Consider the following 16,420-nt stretch of genomic DNA (forward strand, 5'->3'; position numbering starts at 1 on the left):
ATTCTTGTGGTCACGGCCAGCAGGAAAGGGGAGAAAATCCAGAATGGGCCTGGGGCGGGAACTGGGATTCCCTGCTGGATGCGTCAGCCTCCTGAGAACACAGATTTTTCTTATCAAAACTGCTTCCCTGAAGGCAGGACACTGAAATGCAGAAAAGGCCCTAATTCCTAGTCCTTTGTGTCAGGAGCTATTGAAATGAGCTCCTACCGTGAGACTAATCTTCGGCTTTTCCTTCTCAGCTTTCAGAGGGCCTCACCTCCCCGCAATGCCCACAAATTCAGTTTCAGCAAAGGTACTGGGCGCTGCATGGGCCTGACCTTCCCAGACTCATGCAGCAGAGACCTGGTTACCTCCCTGTGGACCAAAGCCTGTTCTCCACTCTCATAAAAAAATTAAAAATATAAAGAAATAACCCCACACCCTGGCCTCACTGAGGATCTCCTGCCGCCATTAAGTAACACTGCACTGTTGTTTCCACCAAAAGGATGGACAGACTCTGAGGGGGAGGGGCAGCAGATAAGATCCTTCTTGAACCTGCACAGGTGATGCTTGGGAAGCATCTGGGGAGGAAAACCCACAAAGCAGGGAAACCAAGGCTGTGGTTCTTACCACATTTAGATCCATGGCTTTTCCAATGATCAGTCTGCAGACTGACACCTCCTCCCTTTCTGCTACACAGAAGGAGACACCCTTCAGATGAAGTTTCCCCTTATCAATGCAAAGTCTCTCACAAAGGGAAACCTGGGTTTCAGAGCTTTACCTTTACCCTTTCTTTAAAATACCAGCCTAATATAATCTTTAGATCAGAGACATATTTTAGGGGGACAAAATGCTCCCCTTCATTAGGTAAATATTTATTTTCATATGTAACTCCAAAACAGTATTCCAAACTGAATGTACTTTTACCATACCATCAGCAATATAGGAGAATTCGGATTCCTCAACATTCTCCGTGAAATCTTATCTTTTAGCCTTTTTTGTTATTTTGCCCATTCTGAAAAATATGGAATAGTTTCTCACTGGAACATATGATGTGGTCTTCGTACAGTTGTCCTGGTGACTGAAATGGAAACCACTTCAAAGCATCAAGCTGAACAGAAATGAAAATGGCTGCTTTGATGCTTCAGGGAGACTCCATTTCAAACTAAATGACACTTTCCCTCTCCCCTCTCCCCTTCTCAGCCCTGCTTTGTTTCAGGAACCTGGTTCCACCCTGACAATACGGTGAACAGGGTGGGCACCAGCACAGACACAATTCCTGTGGAAACTGGTGAGATTCTCTATTTCCCTACAAACCCCAGCTCCTTCTTCCGGGTGCGCTTCAGGTTTCTCAGCCCGACCTGCTGAAGCCTACTTTGCCGGCAAAGTGATGAAGCTGCTGTTCCTCCTGATCCCCAGCTCCGTGTTCGCATTAGATTTGGGGTCTGAAGCATGGAGGTCGGGTCATGCAGCAGAAGTGAATTTAGGAGAGGAAAACTTGATTTCCTTGCTCCATTCTGAGTTCTTTGGCCTCTTAATAATTAAAATGATGTAAGACAGTTTAAGGAGATTTAAAAAAAATCTTCATTATGGGAAACTGAAGGACATGAAGCTCAAAGACAGGTGACTGGAGCTTCTGTGCCACTGTGACAGGAGGAGGAGGGAGGACGTAGAATTTCAAACAGGGGACATATATTCGCAGGAAATAGGAAATGCATGTCCAACAATGGTTTGCCAATCCATTGGGGCAATTTTTCATGATCTTAAGTTAATTCCTGGTATCATCTCTCTATAGAAAAGACATTAGGGGGGCGCCTGGGTGGCTCAGTGGGTTAAGCCGCTGCCTTCGGCTCAGGTCATGATCTCGGGGTCCTGGGATCGAGTCCCGCATCGGGCTCTCTGCTCAGCAGGGGCCTGCTTCCCTCTCTCTCTCTCTGCCTGCCTCTCTATCTACTTGTGATCTCTCTCTGTCAAATAAATAAAAAATTAAAAAAAAAAAAAGAAAAAAAGAAAAGACATTAGGGCTCAAAAGTGACAGCCAAGAAAGAATTCTTAATCCATTTCTGGTGCAAGAATGTGGTTTTATTAAAGTCAGAATGATGAAGTTCTCGAACCTAGGTGAGGTTCGGTGGGGTGAGGTCCGGAGCCGATGGCTAAGAAAGAATTCTTAAGACGTCTTTGGTGCAAAAAGGTGGTTTATTAGAGCATGGGGACAGGACCCTTGGGCAGACAGAGATGCTGCCCCATTATCCTGAGGAGTGGTTGATTATATACACAGGAGTTGGGTAGGTGAGAACAAAGGGGGTGATGTTAGTCTCTAAGGAATTTTGGAAGCAAGGTCTCCAGGACCTTGAGGGGCTAACTATTGTCGGGAGAGAGGTTATTTATTACTAGTAGTAGAAATCTTCTTGTGAGACCCTTTAGATGTGTATCAGTGGGCCATATGCTTGGGAATGGTTCTCAACACTATCTTGGAGATCTAGAGGATAAAGTTTCACATTTCTCCTATCAAGTGTCCTTGTTAGTGAGATTTGGGTTTAGAAGACATTTAACTTTATTTAGGGCTTGAAGAACTGAATTATTTGCCTCTGGAAATTGTGCTATTGTTAAAATAGCTTCTTTGTTGTAAATCTCCAGGATATTGGTAAACCAAGGGAGACTCCGGTCTTGCAGGATTGTGATCTCTGCAAGTTAACTACTTGTTTTTCTTTTAGGGCAATTAGGAGTGCCTGAGGAATGTCACACTTATTACCGAGGGGAGCGGGTGGAGAGGGGGTGCAAGGTGCCAGACTTTGCTTTGTCCTCAGCCAGCCTCCTGCTCCCTCATCAAGAAGACAGGACCTGCGGGCAGAAAGAGCTGCCCTGGGGTCATGAGAAGTGGTTCATTATATACTTTCAAGTCGCAAGGTGGTTACTGTTATGCCCCAATAATGGGTCCGTGATTAAAGGAGCAAGACTGAGATAAAGCGAAGGTCAAGCAAAGCTTTATTTCACACCAAGAATCAAGAATCTAATCGAATGTTTGGGGCCACACCTCTTCCAAGAGCCGGCGACCCTTTCCCATTTCACAGACTAGCTTTTAAGGGCAAAGGTCGTGCGATCGGGCCTGGCCACTCACAGTTGACCAATGAAATTGTAACACGCACAGGAAATTCCACAGTGATGCTAGGTGACCAATTGAGTTACAATTTACCCTAGTAGATATTTGAACCAGCCTATTACATCTTGATTAGGATTGGCGCCAAAAAGGCTCCCAGAGGGCGGGGGGCCCTACTCCTTGGTAACCAGGGAGACAGTATGCAACCCCCCACTGATTGGATGTCTCCACCTGGTCTGACCCACCCTTGTATCTAGGCTTTGTTACCTGAGGCTGGTTTCCGGGACTTGTTTTTAAGTAAGTCCCCTGGGGGAAGGTGAACAGGGACAGTTTAAGGGTTAAATAACAAGGTTATTGTTTAACCTCAATGGAAGCCTCTGGCTAAAATATAAAAATATAAAATAGGTCCTTACAATAAACAGAAAACAGTAAAGACAGAAATCCACCATGATCTAAGAGACATTCAAGCACATGTAATCTTTACAGTCAACTTTGCTAGGAAATGGTCACTGGGTAGGCTTTAATTCAATCGCGGACTGGTTTTGATGGAGTTTTGGAATGTAAGTGAGAATTGGTGGGGTGAGGTCCAGAGACTATGGGCAAGAGTTCTTGAAAGGTTTTTGGTGAAAAGTGATGGTTTATTAAACCCCAGGGGCAAGACCCAAAGGCAAAAGGAGCCCAAGCACTTGGAATTGAGATAAGGGAAAGGGTGATAGGTTTTCAAAAAAACTTTCATATGCTAAAGAGGACCTACAAATATTCTGGGCTCCGCCACTGTCAAGTTAAGTTTGTCTTTCCATCTAGTAAAGCATTAACATTAAGAGAGTTGGGAGTTTCCCTCTGAAAGTTCGGGATAAGAATGCTTTTTCTTGTAAATCACTAAAATATTTGTAATCTGAAGGAAACTCAGTGGTCTTGTGGACTGTAACCTGTGTTACATTAGCCATTTGTTTTTCCTTCCCTTAGCTGTAGGGCAGCCAGGAGTGCCTGAGGGATATCACTATCCCACCTGGGCCTGGGGGTTAGAGGGGTTACAGGGGGTCATCCTATGCTTTGCTCCCAGTTTGCTCATCAACAGAAGGGAATAATTTCCTACTCACAATAGAAGGAAATAATTTCCACTTGCAGCCATGGAATAAACCTATAGGACATTTCTTAACTTACAGAGAAGCCGAGCACTGACCCCTCTGGCCAGCTGAGTAGACTGTAAGTTTCAGCGTGCACCTTTATCCTGTGTGAGTGATGAACTAGACTCTTCTTTGTAAACCTATAGATCATGCATTGTTTCCTAGAAAGACTGGTTATCAAACCTTATCGCAGAACCTCCGGCAGGCCACCCATACACAACCTTCAGGCACATCCATAATGTCAGTAGGAGGCACCAGTGAGTCTGCAGCCTATCCAGAAGTGTTACAGACCACCCTGCTCCCCTCGTACTTTTTCACTGCACTCAACTTCCCTTTAAAATCTGCAGGCCTGTAGGAGTCCTTGGAGTTGCTTTTTGGACATGTGTCTGTCTTTTTCCAAGTGGCTGGCCTCCTGAAGGAAGCTAATACTCCTTTTCTTTTCTTTTTTCTTTTCTTTTATGATTTTATTTATTTGACAGAGAGAGAGGGAACACAAGCATGGGGAGTGGGAGAGGGAGAAGCAGGCTTCCTGCCTAGCAGGGAGCCCAGTGTGGGGCTCATCCCCTGGACCCTGCGATTATGACCTGAGCCAAAGGCAGACACTCAGTGACTGGGCCACCCAAGCACCCGTAATGTTCCTTTTCAATCAAAACTCATGCATTGGGGTGCCTGGGTGGCTCAGTGGGTTAAGCCTCTTCCTTTTGCTCAGGTCATGATCTCAGGGTCCTGGGATGGAGCCCCGCATTGGACTCTCTGCTCAGCGGGGAGTCTGTTTCACCCTCTCTCTCTGCCTACTTGTGATTTCTGTCAAATAAATTAATAAAATCTTAAAAACACACACACACAAACACACAACTCATGCCCTGTGCACTAGCTTTTAGAAAGAATAGCAATAAAATGCCTTTTTTTTTTTAACAAAATTGCAGGATCCTTCACAATGGTAAGAAAGAATTCTTGCCATGTTTTATAGTGCAACTTAGTAAGTTTATTGAAGTAGCACATGGATAGGACTCGTGCTGAGAATGAGCTACACTTTCATTTTTATTTATTTTGAAGATTTTATGTATTTGAGAGAAAGTGGGCAGAGAGAAGGTGGGTGCGGGGAAGGGGTTAAGGAGTGCACCTGTCCTGATGAGCTCTTGATGATGTATGGAATTGTGGAATGACTATATACTACACAAGAATCTAAGAAAACATTCCAGCAGTACAATAGCGGCTGTGCAATTCTATACAAAACCTGGTGCTCAACCCAATTGTACTCCTTAATGTCTGTACAGAAATTAATGCATCTGTTTACCCACCTGAACTCAGGCTTAAATCAGCTTGCTCTCTACAAGAGTCTGTTTCTTTTACTGCCTCTCCTTTTCTTTTTTTTCTTTCTCACTGAACACTTTTTTGTTGATTGAAATCTACCTATGAGTGATATCATACAGCATTTGTCTTTCTCTGGCTTATTTCACATAGCAATATACTCTCTATTTCCATTCACGTTGTTGCAAGTGGCAAGATTTCATTCATTTCCATGCTAAGATCATATATACATAAATACACACATAAATACATACATACTAAATGTTACTTATTCATTCAGTAGTCAATGACCAATTGGGTTGGACTGTTTGAAGCAGAAATGCTCATTGTGCCTCACTGCTGAACTGCTTCTCTAGCAAATCAGCAGCCAGAACCTGAGCCCCTACTCATCATGGTACTGACTAGGGAGGAAGGACCCACACAGCAGTGCAGCTGCTTCCCTGAAAAGTCACTGATGTACAATGGATCAAATCTTGACTGGGGTTTTATCCCTGAGAGAGTAGTGCTTGGGTTCAACCACAGGACGTGCCTTGCTGATCCTGCCTATCCCACTGTCTGAAAGGAAACCACACCTCCAACAGCTATTTGACATTGTAAATCTATCCCCAATTGACTGCACCATCCAACGCCCCTCCCTTTCCATTCATTGCCACTGATGCAGGCCTGGGTGATCACAGTCATCATTGTCATCTAAGGCCCTCTGGTCCTCAGTTACACACAGGAATGTAATGAAATCATGAGAATAAAGTAGGACTTCCCTAGTCCTCAGAAACCCACATATTTGGCAATTCCTTTTTCTATAACATGTACTCATCAGATGAGAAAAGCAACAGCTGTCTGTGCCTTTGCAGTGACTAAAGGGAGCCGACTCCAGTTCCCTCCTCACATGGGAAGGAGTTCTTCATGTTTAATAGGTCTTACCTCTCTCTCACCAAATTTTACTCAGATTCACATCCCACCTCCTAGGGCTAAATGTCTGAATTAATATCCAGTGGCCGCCCATCTCTCTAATCTCAATTAACTCTTTGGGGGACACTCTCACCACAACTCAGGAAAAAAAGAATGGTTCTGATGCCTATGCAGCTGGAAAGTAAAGTGAGGAAAAATACAACTGCAAATCAGGAGGTAACTAGGAAATAAAACAAGTAGAAATTATTTTTCTAAATCCACAGCCAGCACTGTCATATGAGCATGAGAACTTCACAGACACATCAAAGGAACACCCCCACATAGGAAGTGGGGAACACAACTTTTTAGAGCCCATGATTCAGTGCTTTAGAGTCCAAGGATTTACTCCAGATTAGGCCACTGAAGCTAAAACAGATCCAGGTCAGCTCTGTGGGAGTCTTCTCTAAGGGACACAGGAAGGGAAATCATTGGGAAAAAGGAGAGATGGTTGCTCACAAGGGTGGATTGGGGTTGTTGTATCAGAAGTTACATTACCTTGTGATTCTGCAGAGTGTCATCTGGGAAACATGCTAGTGGAAAGACAGGTGTCTGTTCATGGACCCTACCATACTACTGGCTACACAAAGTGAATGCTAAGCAGCAGTATCATGGAGTGCGTGACCTAAAATGTCAACAATACCTCAAGTCTGTAATATACATATATACAGTATATGTATATATGTATTCTGTATATACAGACTACAAAGTCTGTAATATATCCATAATAATATCCCAGTCAGCACAAAGAGGAGAAAAGAGGACAATAGATAAAGTAGGGGGAAATCACTCATTTTTTAAAAAAGATTTTATTTATTTGACAGACAGAAATCACAGGTAGGCAGAGAGGCACAAAGGGAAGCAAGCTCCCCGCTGAGCAGAGAGCCTGATTCGGGGCTTGATCCCAGAACCCTGGGATCATGACCTAGGCCAAAGGCAGAGGCTTTAAGCCACTGAGCCACCCAGGCACCTGTAGAAGACAGTTTTCTTTTCTTTTTTTTTTTTTTTTTAATTTGACAGAGAGAGAGATCACAAGTAGGCAGAGAGGCAGGCAGAGAGAGAGGAGGAAGCAGGCTCCCTGCGGAGCAGAGAGCCCGATGCGGGGCTCGATCCCAGGACCCTGAGATCATGACCTGAGCCGAAGGCAGCGGCTCAATCCACTGAGCCACCCAGGCGCCCCAGAAGACAGTTTTCTAACTTAAATTGAAACCTTGCCTTGGCCTCTTGGGCCAACTTAATAGTCCTTAAATTTTTGTGTGAACCTTTCCATGAATGATGGACTAAACCCTTCTTCGTACATCTATACATCACACATTGATTCCAAGAAGGATTGGTATTCCCACCTTCTGGCACAACCACACCTGGGGACCCATACACAACCTCCAAGCACATCTGTAATGTCTGTAGGAGGCACAGTAAGTTCACAGGTGATCATGAACTGTGTCAGACTGCCCTGCTTCCTCCTATTGATTCACTGTCCTCAAGCTCCTTTATAACTCTGAAGGCCTGGCAAAATCCTTGGAGTTGAGTTTTGAACATGAGTCTTTCTTCTTTCCAAGTAATGCAGATATTCCCTTCCCATCAAAACTCGTGCCCTATGCATTGGTTTTTCAAAGGAATGGCAGCCAGCTTGGGTTTCTGGATAAGAAAATTGTCAGATCCTCCAGCACAGTGATCAGGAAGAACTTCTATGATGTTTTATGGTGCAACATAGAAAGTTTATTGATGTAGCACATGGTTGGGACTTCTGCTCAGAAAGAGCTACACTTTTTTTTCCCTTTTTAAAATATTCGATTTGAGAGAGAGAGAGGCACTCGTGGTGGGTCATAGTGATGGACAGAGGAAGATAGAGAAACGAAATCACCACAGGGTAGGGAGCCCACTGCAGGGCTGTGCTGGGAACCTGACATCATGACCTGAGCCAAAGTGAGACCCTTAACTGACTGATCCCCCAGACCCCCTAAGAGCTACAATTTTCGTGTTTGAAAGAGGTGTTTGTACGCTTAGCACTGAAAGGGGTGGGCTCTTGCAGACAGTAATAGAGTATAAATGTTTCCACCGGTTTCTTTATACTGTTTAAAATATTATTATTTTTTAATTATTTACTTGACAGAGACAGACACAGTGAGAGGGGGAACACAAGCTGGAGGAGGGGGATAGGGAGAAGCAGGCTTCCGGCTGAGCAGAGAGCCCGATGCAGTGCTAATGACCTGAGCCTAAGGCAAACACTTAATGACTGAGCCACCCAGGTGCACCTAGAACTACACCCATTATGGTGCTGAGGAAAGGGAGGCAGGTCCCACACAGCAGTTTCCATGAAGGATCACCCAAACACACTGGATCTGAATTTGACCGGGTTTATCTACCTGGGAAATGAGGGAACAACCACAGCACATGCCTTGCTGATCCGACCTATTCCACTATCTAGAAGGCTTCTTCATCTCAAACATCTTTTCTATCATGTGACGCCTTAAAGCTGCCCACATGATTGCATCATCCAACCCCTCCTCCATCCCTTGTCATGGATCTAGGCCTGGGATGTACAGTAATCAATGACATCCAACAGCATTATTCCCAGGTAGACACAGGAGATTGATCAAATCGTCAAGATAAAGCAGGACCTCCTTACTCCTGAGAAAACCACATTTGCCATTTCTTGTCCCCATTACATGTATTCATGTGCCTTTGCAGTGACTAAAAGGAGCAACCTCCGGGTCCCTCCACACACGGGAAAGAGTTCCTCATATTTTCTTTTACTAGGTCTTGTCTTTTTCTCTGAGGATGGTGCCTTCCTCAAATTTTACTCAGATTCACATCCCACATCCCGGTGCTAAATGTCTTAATACCCACCAGCTTTCCATCTGTCTAATCTCAATGAAGCATTTTCTGAAGACACTCTCTCCACAGGCAAAAGAGAACGGTTTTAGTTCCTATGTAGAGAGGCAGAAAAATGAGGGTGAATACAACGGGAGATCTGGAGATAAGTAGGTCATAAAACAAACAGAAGTTCTTTTTCCACAACTAGGGAGTCACTTGGGCAACTCAGGATAGTTGTCCTCCTCTACATGCTAATTTTTCATCTTAAATATTTTCTTTCTCTCCTGGGCTACCACATGACTCCTATTGGGATAGATTTCTCTTTCTTATGGGGTATCTATGGCACACATAGCATGGTCATAGGTGCATGTGTACCTCATAGACACATCAAAACAACACTTAGTGTAGGGTGCAGGGCTTTCATTTGGGGCCATGGTGCAGTGCTAGAGAGTCCCAAGTCTAAGTCCAGAATATGCCATTCTGACTAAAATAGATTCAGGGAAGGCCTGGGGGAGGGGGAATCTTCTCTATGAGACACAGGAGGGAAAGCATTGGAAGAAAGGAGATATGTTTGCTCACAATGTGGGAGTGCAGATGTCGTATCACAGGTCCTACTAATTGTGACCCTGCAGAGTGCTGACTGGGGAATGCACTAGTGAGAAGGGCTCCTGTCAGTGCAAGGCCCCTGCAAAACTACTGGCTACACAAAATCAATGCCCAGTAGCAGCATCATGGAGTACGTGAGCTAAAACATCAACATCTCTATGTTACATACCTCGGTAATACACCCACAGTAATATCATTGTATTCACAAAGAGGAGAAAATCACAGCATAGACTAGGGGAAAACATAATCACATAGCCCTTAAACCTTCAGACTACTGGGAAAATGGATTCCTAGGTATATTGTTTTACTCCAGTATCAAACAGGTGATTGACTCGATCAGCACCCTACAACCCTCAATGAGATAGAAGAACACTAGATGTAGGATAACACATAATTCATGACAAACCGATACCCATATGTTAAAAAGTGTTTTATTAATGAAAATATATTATATTCTAGAGTCACACTCTCTAACGATTGCACTTAGGAAGATACATTGGTAGTTTACTGGACAGTAATCTCTTTTTCCTTAAAGAACAATCAGGAAAACCTTGTATTTCTAATATTGAGGAAATTCTTTAGTTTCAATACATGCAGAAGTGTGTGCTCTGACAAACCATAAATGACTCTTAATCTCACAAAACAAACTGGGGTTTGCTGGGGGGAGGTGGGATTGGGAGAGGGGGAGGGGGCTATGGACATTGGGGAGGGGAGGCGAACCATAAGAGACTATGGACTCTGAAAAACAACCTGAGGGTTTTGAAGGGTCAGGGGTGGGAGGTTGGGGGAACAGGTGGTGGGTAATAGGGAGGGCACGTTTTGCATGGAGCACTGGGTGTTGTGCAAAAACAATGAATACTGTTATGCTGAAAAAAATAAATAAAATGGGAAAAAAAAAAAGAAGTGTGTGCTCTGAGCACCTATTCCATGGAATCTTACATCAGTGTTATAACCGTAAACACCATCTCCACTGAGATGTACTTCATATGTTATATATCATACGGTCATCTTCTATGGAAAATTATGTATGCATGTGTCCCACTTAATGGAACTGGACATCTAATATCTTTGATGTACCAACAATCAACCACATGGTCTTGTTCCATGAGGAACAGAGGAATTTTTGGGAGTGATTTCAGAGGAAAACAGATTAATATTGTTAGTCACAAATCTCAAATGCAGTCAATGTAAGAATGAAAAAATACTGAAATCCCTTATAATATGTAAAAGTCCACCCTCTAAATCTGTTCAACAGAATATCACATACATTTTCTAAGTGTTTGATTTTTCCTTAAAATCACTATTTTCATACAGAGTAATGTCTGAGTAGAGTGAATAATATATTCCACTGGCTTGATTTCTCTTACATATATTGGCATTTGATTCTGAAATAGTTTTCTAAACAATGCTAACTTTCAATTAACTTTCCTTAATGCTCTCTCTGGTGTTTGCTCCAATGAATACTGAAATGAAGGTCTTCCCACATTCACGATGTTCCAAGGGTTTGAATCTAGTATGCATTTTGAGATACCGAGGAAGGACTGAATTCCAGTTAAATGCTTGGCCATGTCCCTTACATTTCACACTTTTACTCCTATATGATAAGTATGGTTTTAATAAGTTTGGAGTTCCTGTGAGACATCAGACACATTTTTTAAAAATTTTATTTATTCATTGGAGAGAGAGACAGTGAGAAAGAGCAAGAGGGGGGGAAACTCAGAGGGAGAAGCAGACTCCTCATGGACCAGGGAGCCCAATGCAGGACTCGATCCCAGATCTCGGGGATCATGACTTGATCCAAAGGCAGCTGCTCAACTATCTGAGCCACCCAGGTGCCCCACAGACACATTCTTAGTATTTGTACACTAACTCTCCTATATAAAATCTCTGATGTGGAGTGAGGAGGGAACAGTCCTTAGGCATTTTTCTCACGTACATCCATAATTTTCTCTCCAGTATGAATTCTGTGATGCCCATTAACAGTCGTTTGCAGCTACAGGGTTTGCCACATTATTCATTGGCTGTCATTCCAGTATGAATTCTCTATTTAGTAAACACATGCATGCTGGACAAAGGCCTTTTCACATTTGTTATATTTGCAAGGTTATTGTCCAAAATGAATCCTCTGATGTGCATGAATGGGTAAGAACTCCTTAACTGATTTTTCTCACATTCTTTTTTCTTTTTTAAAAATTGTATTTATTGGGCGCCTGGGTGGCTCAGTGGGTTAAGCCTCTGCCTTCCGCTCAGGTCATGATCTCAGGATCCTGGGATCGAGTCCTGCATCCGGCTCTCTGCTCAGCAGGGAGCCTGTTTCCCTCTCTCTCTCTCTGCCTGCCTCTCTGCCTACTTGTGATTTCTCTCTGTCAAATAAATAAATAAAATCTTTAAAAAAATTGTATTTATTTATTTGACAGAGAGATGGAGAGAGGGCACAAGTAGGGAGGAGGGGCAGGCAGAAGGAAAGGGAGAAGCAGGCTTCCTATAGTGCTCCAACCTGGGAACCTGGGAACCTGGGATCAGGAACAGGGTCTAAGGCAGCCACCTACCCAACTAAGCCACACAGGTGCCCCCTTTCTCACATTCTGTACACTGGTAAGCTATCTATCTAGTATGAATTTTCTGATGTTTAGTGAGGATTGAGTGCCTATAAAGACCTTGCCATGTTCTTAGTACTTGTACAGTTTCTCTCCAGCATGAATTCTGTGATATCAAGGAAGGTCTGAGGGCCACAAAAAGGGTATGCCACATTCTTTCACATTCTTTTTTTTTTTTTTTTTTTTGGCATTTATTTACTTTTTTTAAATTTTTTTAAATTTTTTTTCCATTTTATTTATTTTTTCAGCGTAACAGTATTCATTCTTTTTGCACAACACCCAGTGCTCCATGCAAAATGTGCCCTCCCCATTACCCACCACCTGTTCCCCCAACCTCCCACCCCTGACCCTTCAAAACCCACTGGAAAGATTTCTCTCCAGAATGAATACTGTAATACTGAATAAGGGTTGAGCTGTCATTAAAGGCCTTGCCACATTCTTGACATTGGTAAGGTTTCTCTCCAGTATGAATCCTGTGATGTTCGTTAAGATGTGAGCTCTGGTAAAAGACCTTGCCACAGTCTTGACATTGGTAAGGTTTCTCTCCAGTATGAATTCTGTGATGTTCAACAATGGTTGAGCTGTCATTAAAGGCCTTGCCACAATCTTTACATCAGTAAGGTTTCTCTCCACTATGAATTCTGTGATGGTCAGTAGGCTTGACCTCCGGTTAAAGGCCTTTCCACATTCTTGATATTGGTAAGGCGTCTCTCCAGTATGAATTATGTGATGTCAAATAATGGCTGAGTTCTGTATAAAGCTCTTGCCACATTCTTGACATTGGTAAGATTTCTTTCCAGTATGAATTTTATGATGTTGAATAAGCTGTGAAGTGCAGTTAAAAGTCTTGCCACATTCTTGACATTGGTAACGTTCCTCTCCAGTATAGGTTTGTCTATGTTCATTTATTGATGGACAGTCCCTAAAGGTTTCACCACCTTCTTCACATTTGTGTATTTTTTCTCCAGTATGCATTCGCTGATGTTGAGATAGTGTTGAGTGACAGTCTAAGGATTTACCACATTCCTTCAAACTGTAAGCTTCCTTTCCCCTAGGAATTATCTTATTTATATTTAGGCTTGATGACTGGCTAAACATGGTCCCTGCTTTATTAGATGTGAATGGGCTTTTTTCCTCATGAATTCTCTGATGATCACCAACACTGCAGGACTGGTTACGAGCTTTCCCACATTCATTATATTTATGAGGACTGTCTCCCAAATGGTGACCATTATGTATACTGAGGTTAGAGCTTAGATTAAAGCCTTCCCACATTTATCACATTCATAATGGTTCTCTGCAAACCTAGCCCTGAAACATCTATGGGCATGGGAGCCCTGGTTTAATGTTTTCTCAGATTCAGTGCACTGAGCAATTCTGTCTCCAGTGAGAAGCCTCTGGTCATTCTGTAGGGTTGACTCCTCAGTGAAGTCCCTCTCGTATGGATCACACTGAGCACTTTGTTCTTCAGGCCAATCCTATCTTCCAAATGGCTCAAATCATTATTCTCAGCATGGACTAGGTTACTTTCAGATGTTCCAAAAGGTCTGTCCACAAATAGCTATGTTTGAATATCTGATTGGAGCTTGTGCTGACAGAAACACACTGCTCTGCAGAAACAGTTGACTTAAAAAGGAAAGTTTTCCACAGCGTTTTTATATCCTTCACCATTTGGGGCAGTGAGATTCTCATTAAGGACCACGGCTTTGGTTTGGGTGTATCATCCAGCATTTCTTTGCTGCCCATCACTATCCCCATCACTGTCCCTGTCTGCAAGTGTAAAATCTCAACAGTACTATGTTTGTATCTGTGCACTGATACTTTCTGGAAAGAATCTTCTATGCTCGCTTTAGCAGGAAACTCTGGGTGTCATGTGAAGATACAGCTGAAAAATACCAAAGAAAAGTAAAATCACTGCACTTACTATATTCAGAAGTATATACCAAAGACTTTTTAAATAGAAGCATCAAGTGAATCAGACAATGTCAGAAAGATGGCTGAGAAGGAGTCATCAGGACTTCATTTCTCCATGTACACACAACGTGGACACAATGTACTGAGCACATAGTCTAATAGATAATTCTGCAGTATGGTCATGGTACAGCACAAATCACTTTCCTGTATCTCTAACAATCAGGAAAAGGGTCACATGAGATCAAAATTAGCAGAATGACCAATATTGAAACAGAAAACTGAAATGAACCAGAGTGCAGTAAAAATAGGAACATATCAACCACAGGAAGAGTTGTTTGTCAGAAAAGATCAACAACATTGACAGCCCGTGAACTAAATTAAGAATAGTAGGGAAAAGACCAACTAAAGTGAAAGGTGAAGAAGTGAAAGCAGATACAGTATAACTGACCGTAGAAATAAAAGTAATTATAAGAGGCAACAATGGATAATCAGTGCCCACAAATTGATACTAAAAACAAGTATAAATTTCAAGTAAGGTATAACCAACTTAGACTCCATCACTCAGAAAAGTAGAAAAAATCTCAACTGATCTACACATATGAAGCCAAATGAAAGAGGAATAAAAGAAAAAAACCCAAGAAACAAAAATTGTGTGCCAGATGAGTTCACTGGATATTCAAACAGACATTGAAGGAGAAAGGACTGCAAATCTCCTCAAACATTTCCAAGGAGTGATGATCAGAGAAACTAGCAGAACACTCTCTCTGTGGCACCAGCATTACCAGCTCATCCAAGAGAGACAAAGACACTACAAATAATGAAGTTTACGAACCACTGCCTGTGAGGAATATTCACTCAACGTCCACAATAAAATAGTGGAAATTGAATCAAAAGCACATTTTCCCTTTTTACAAGATGATCAAGTGGGAAACGGACCGGGAATTAAGGGCACGCCAACATATAGAAAACCATAAATTCAAGACTCCACATTAACAGAACAAAGGTCAAAAATGACATGATCTTATTAACGGAGACAGAATACAAATATGGGGGTATTGGACAACATGTCATGTTAAAAACACTCAAGGTAGAGAGAGAAGGAAAACCCCAACTAATGAATGCCACAGATGTATGAAAAGCTGAAACCTATTCAATAGGGATGGTCTGCAAGCTTCTCCTCTATGATCAGAAGGTAATGAAGTGACCCCACCACTGCCTTGAATATACTTCTGGATACTCTAGTCAGAAGAATTATGCAACCAAAAATAGAAATTGAAAAAGAAGAAAGTTAAACTATCTGAAAAAGAAACACTGAAAAAGAAACACTGAAACTATCTCTATTCACACATTACATGATTGTAGAAATCCTTAAATATCATCATTTTAGTTTTTTTACTGTTTTTGGTCCTTGTTTGTATTGTTCATTTCTGCCCGTTTTTTCCCCTACTACGCTTTCTATTTCCCAATTTTTTCATCTTATACAATACAGAGTTAAGAAAATGTTGAAATAAACAACTGAATTTCCACTAGAAGAATTAAAAAAGGAAGAGACTTAGATGAAACATAGTAGAGGAACAAAATAAAGAAAAATCCAAAATAAAATATAGAGCAGATTAACACTAATGGAACACTGAGTATAATGTCCATTTCAATCAATAAAATAAAACTGGCAATGCTTTAACTCCATAAACCATTACATAATAACTAAAAGGGAAATTTAGGGGAAAAAAACCCCAGAATTTCTAAAAATAGACAAGTTATTAAGAATGAATTACTAACCTTGAACCAAAAAAATGGGAAATCTCCTTAGACCAATAAGAAGCATGAAGGTTGAATTTGGAAGCAATACTCTCACAGCACAGAAAAGCCCAAGACCTGGGAATCTTACTACTTTTAATGGTGGCTATGAGTTCCCTAAATAAATGCTGTGTTGCATGATTCTTCTCCCTCCCTTTGTTCAGATTCAGTATTTTCCTTTATTTTTCCTTCTATATGGCAAAGTCATTCTTCTGCTTCTTCCAGCCTCC

The 16,420-nt window shown here is 42.1% G+C and overlaps 1 protein-coding gene across 1 annotated transcript in view; it reads left to right on the plus strand.

The window, feature by feature from the left end:
- The window catches only part of LOC123931367 (putative protein ZNF720), an 867,309-nt gene that overhangs the window by 594,588 nt on the left and 256,301 nt on the right, over positions 1-16,420 (plus strand). The gene's annotated exons all lie outside the window — the stretch shown is intronic.

The sequence above is a fragment of the Meles meles genome, chromosome 19, assembly GCF_922984935.1.
Source record: "Meles meles chromosome 19, mMelMel3.1 paternal haplotype, whole genome shotgun sequence".
Taxonomy (NCBI): Eukaryota; Metazoa; Chordata; class Mammalia; order Carnivora; family Mustelidae; genus Meles; species Meles meles.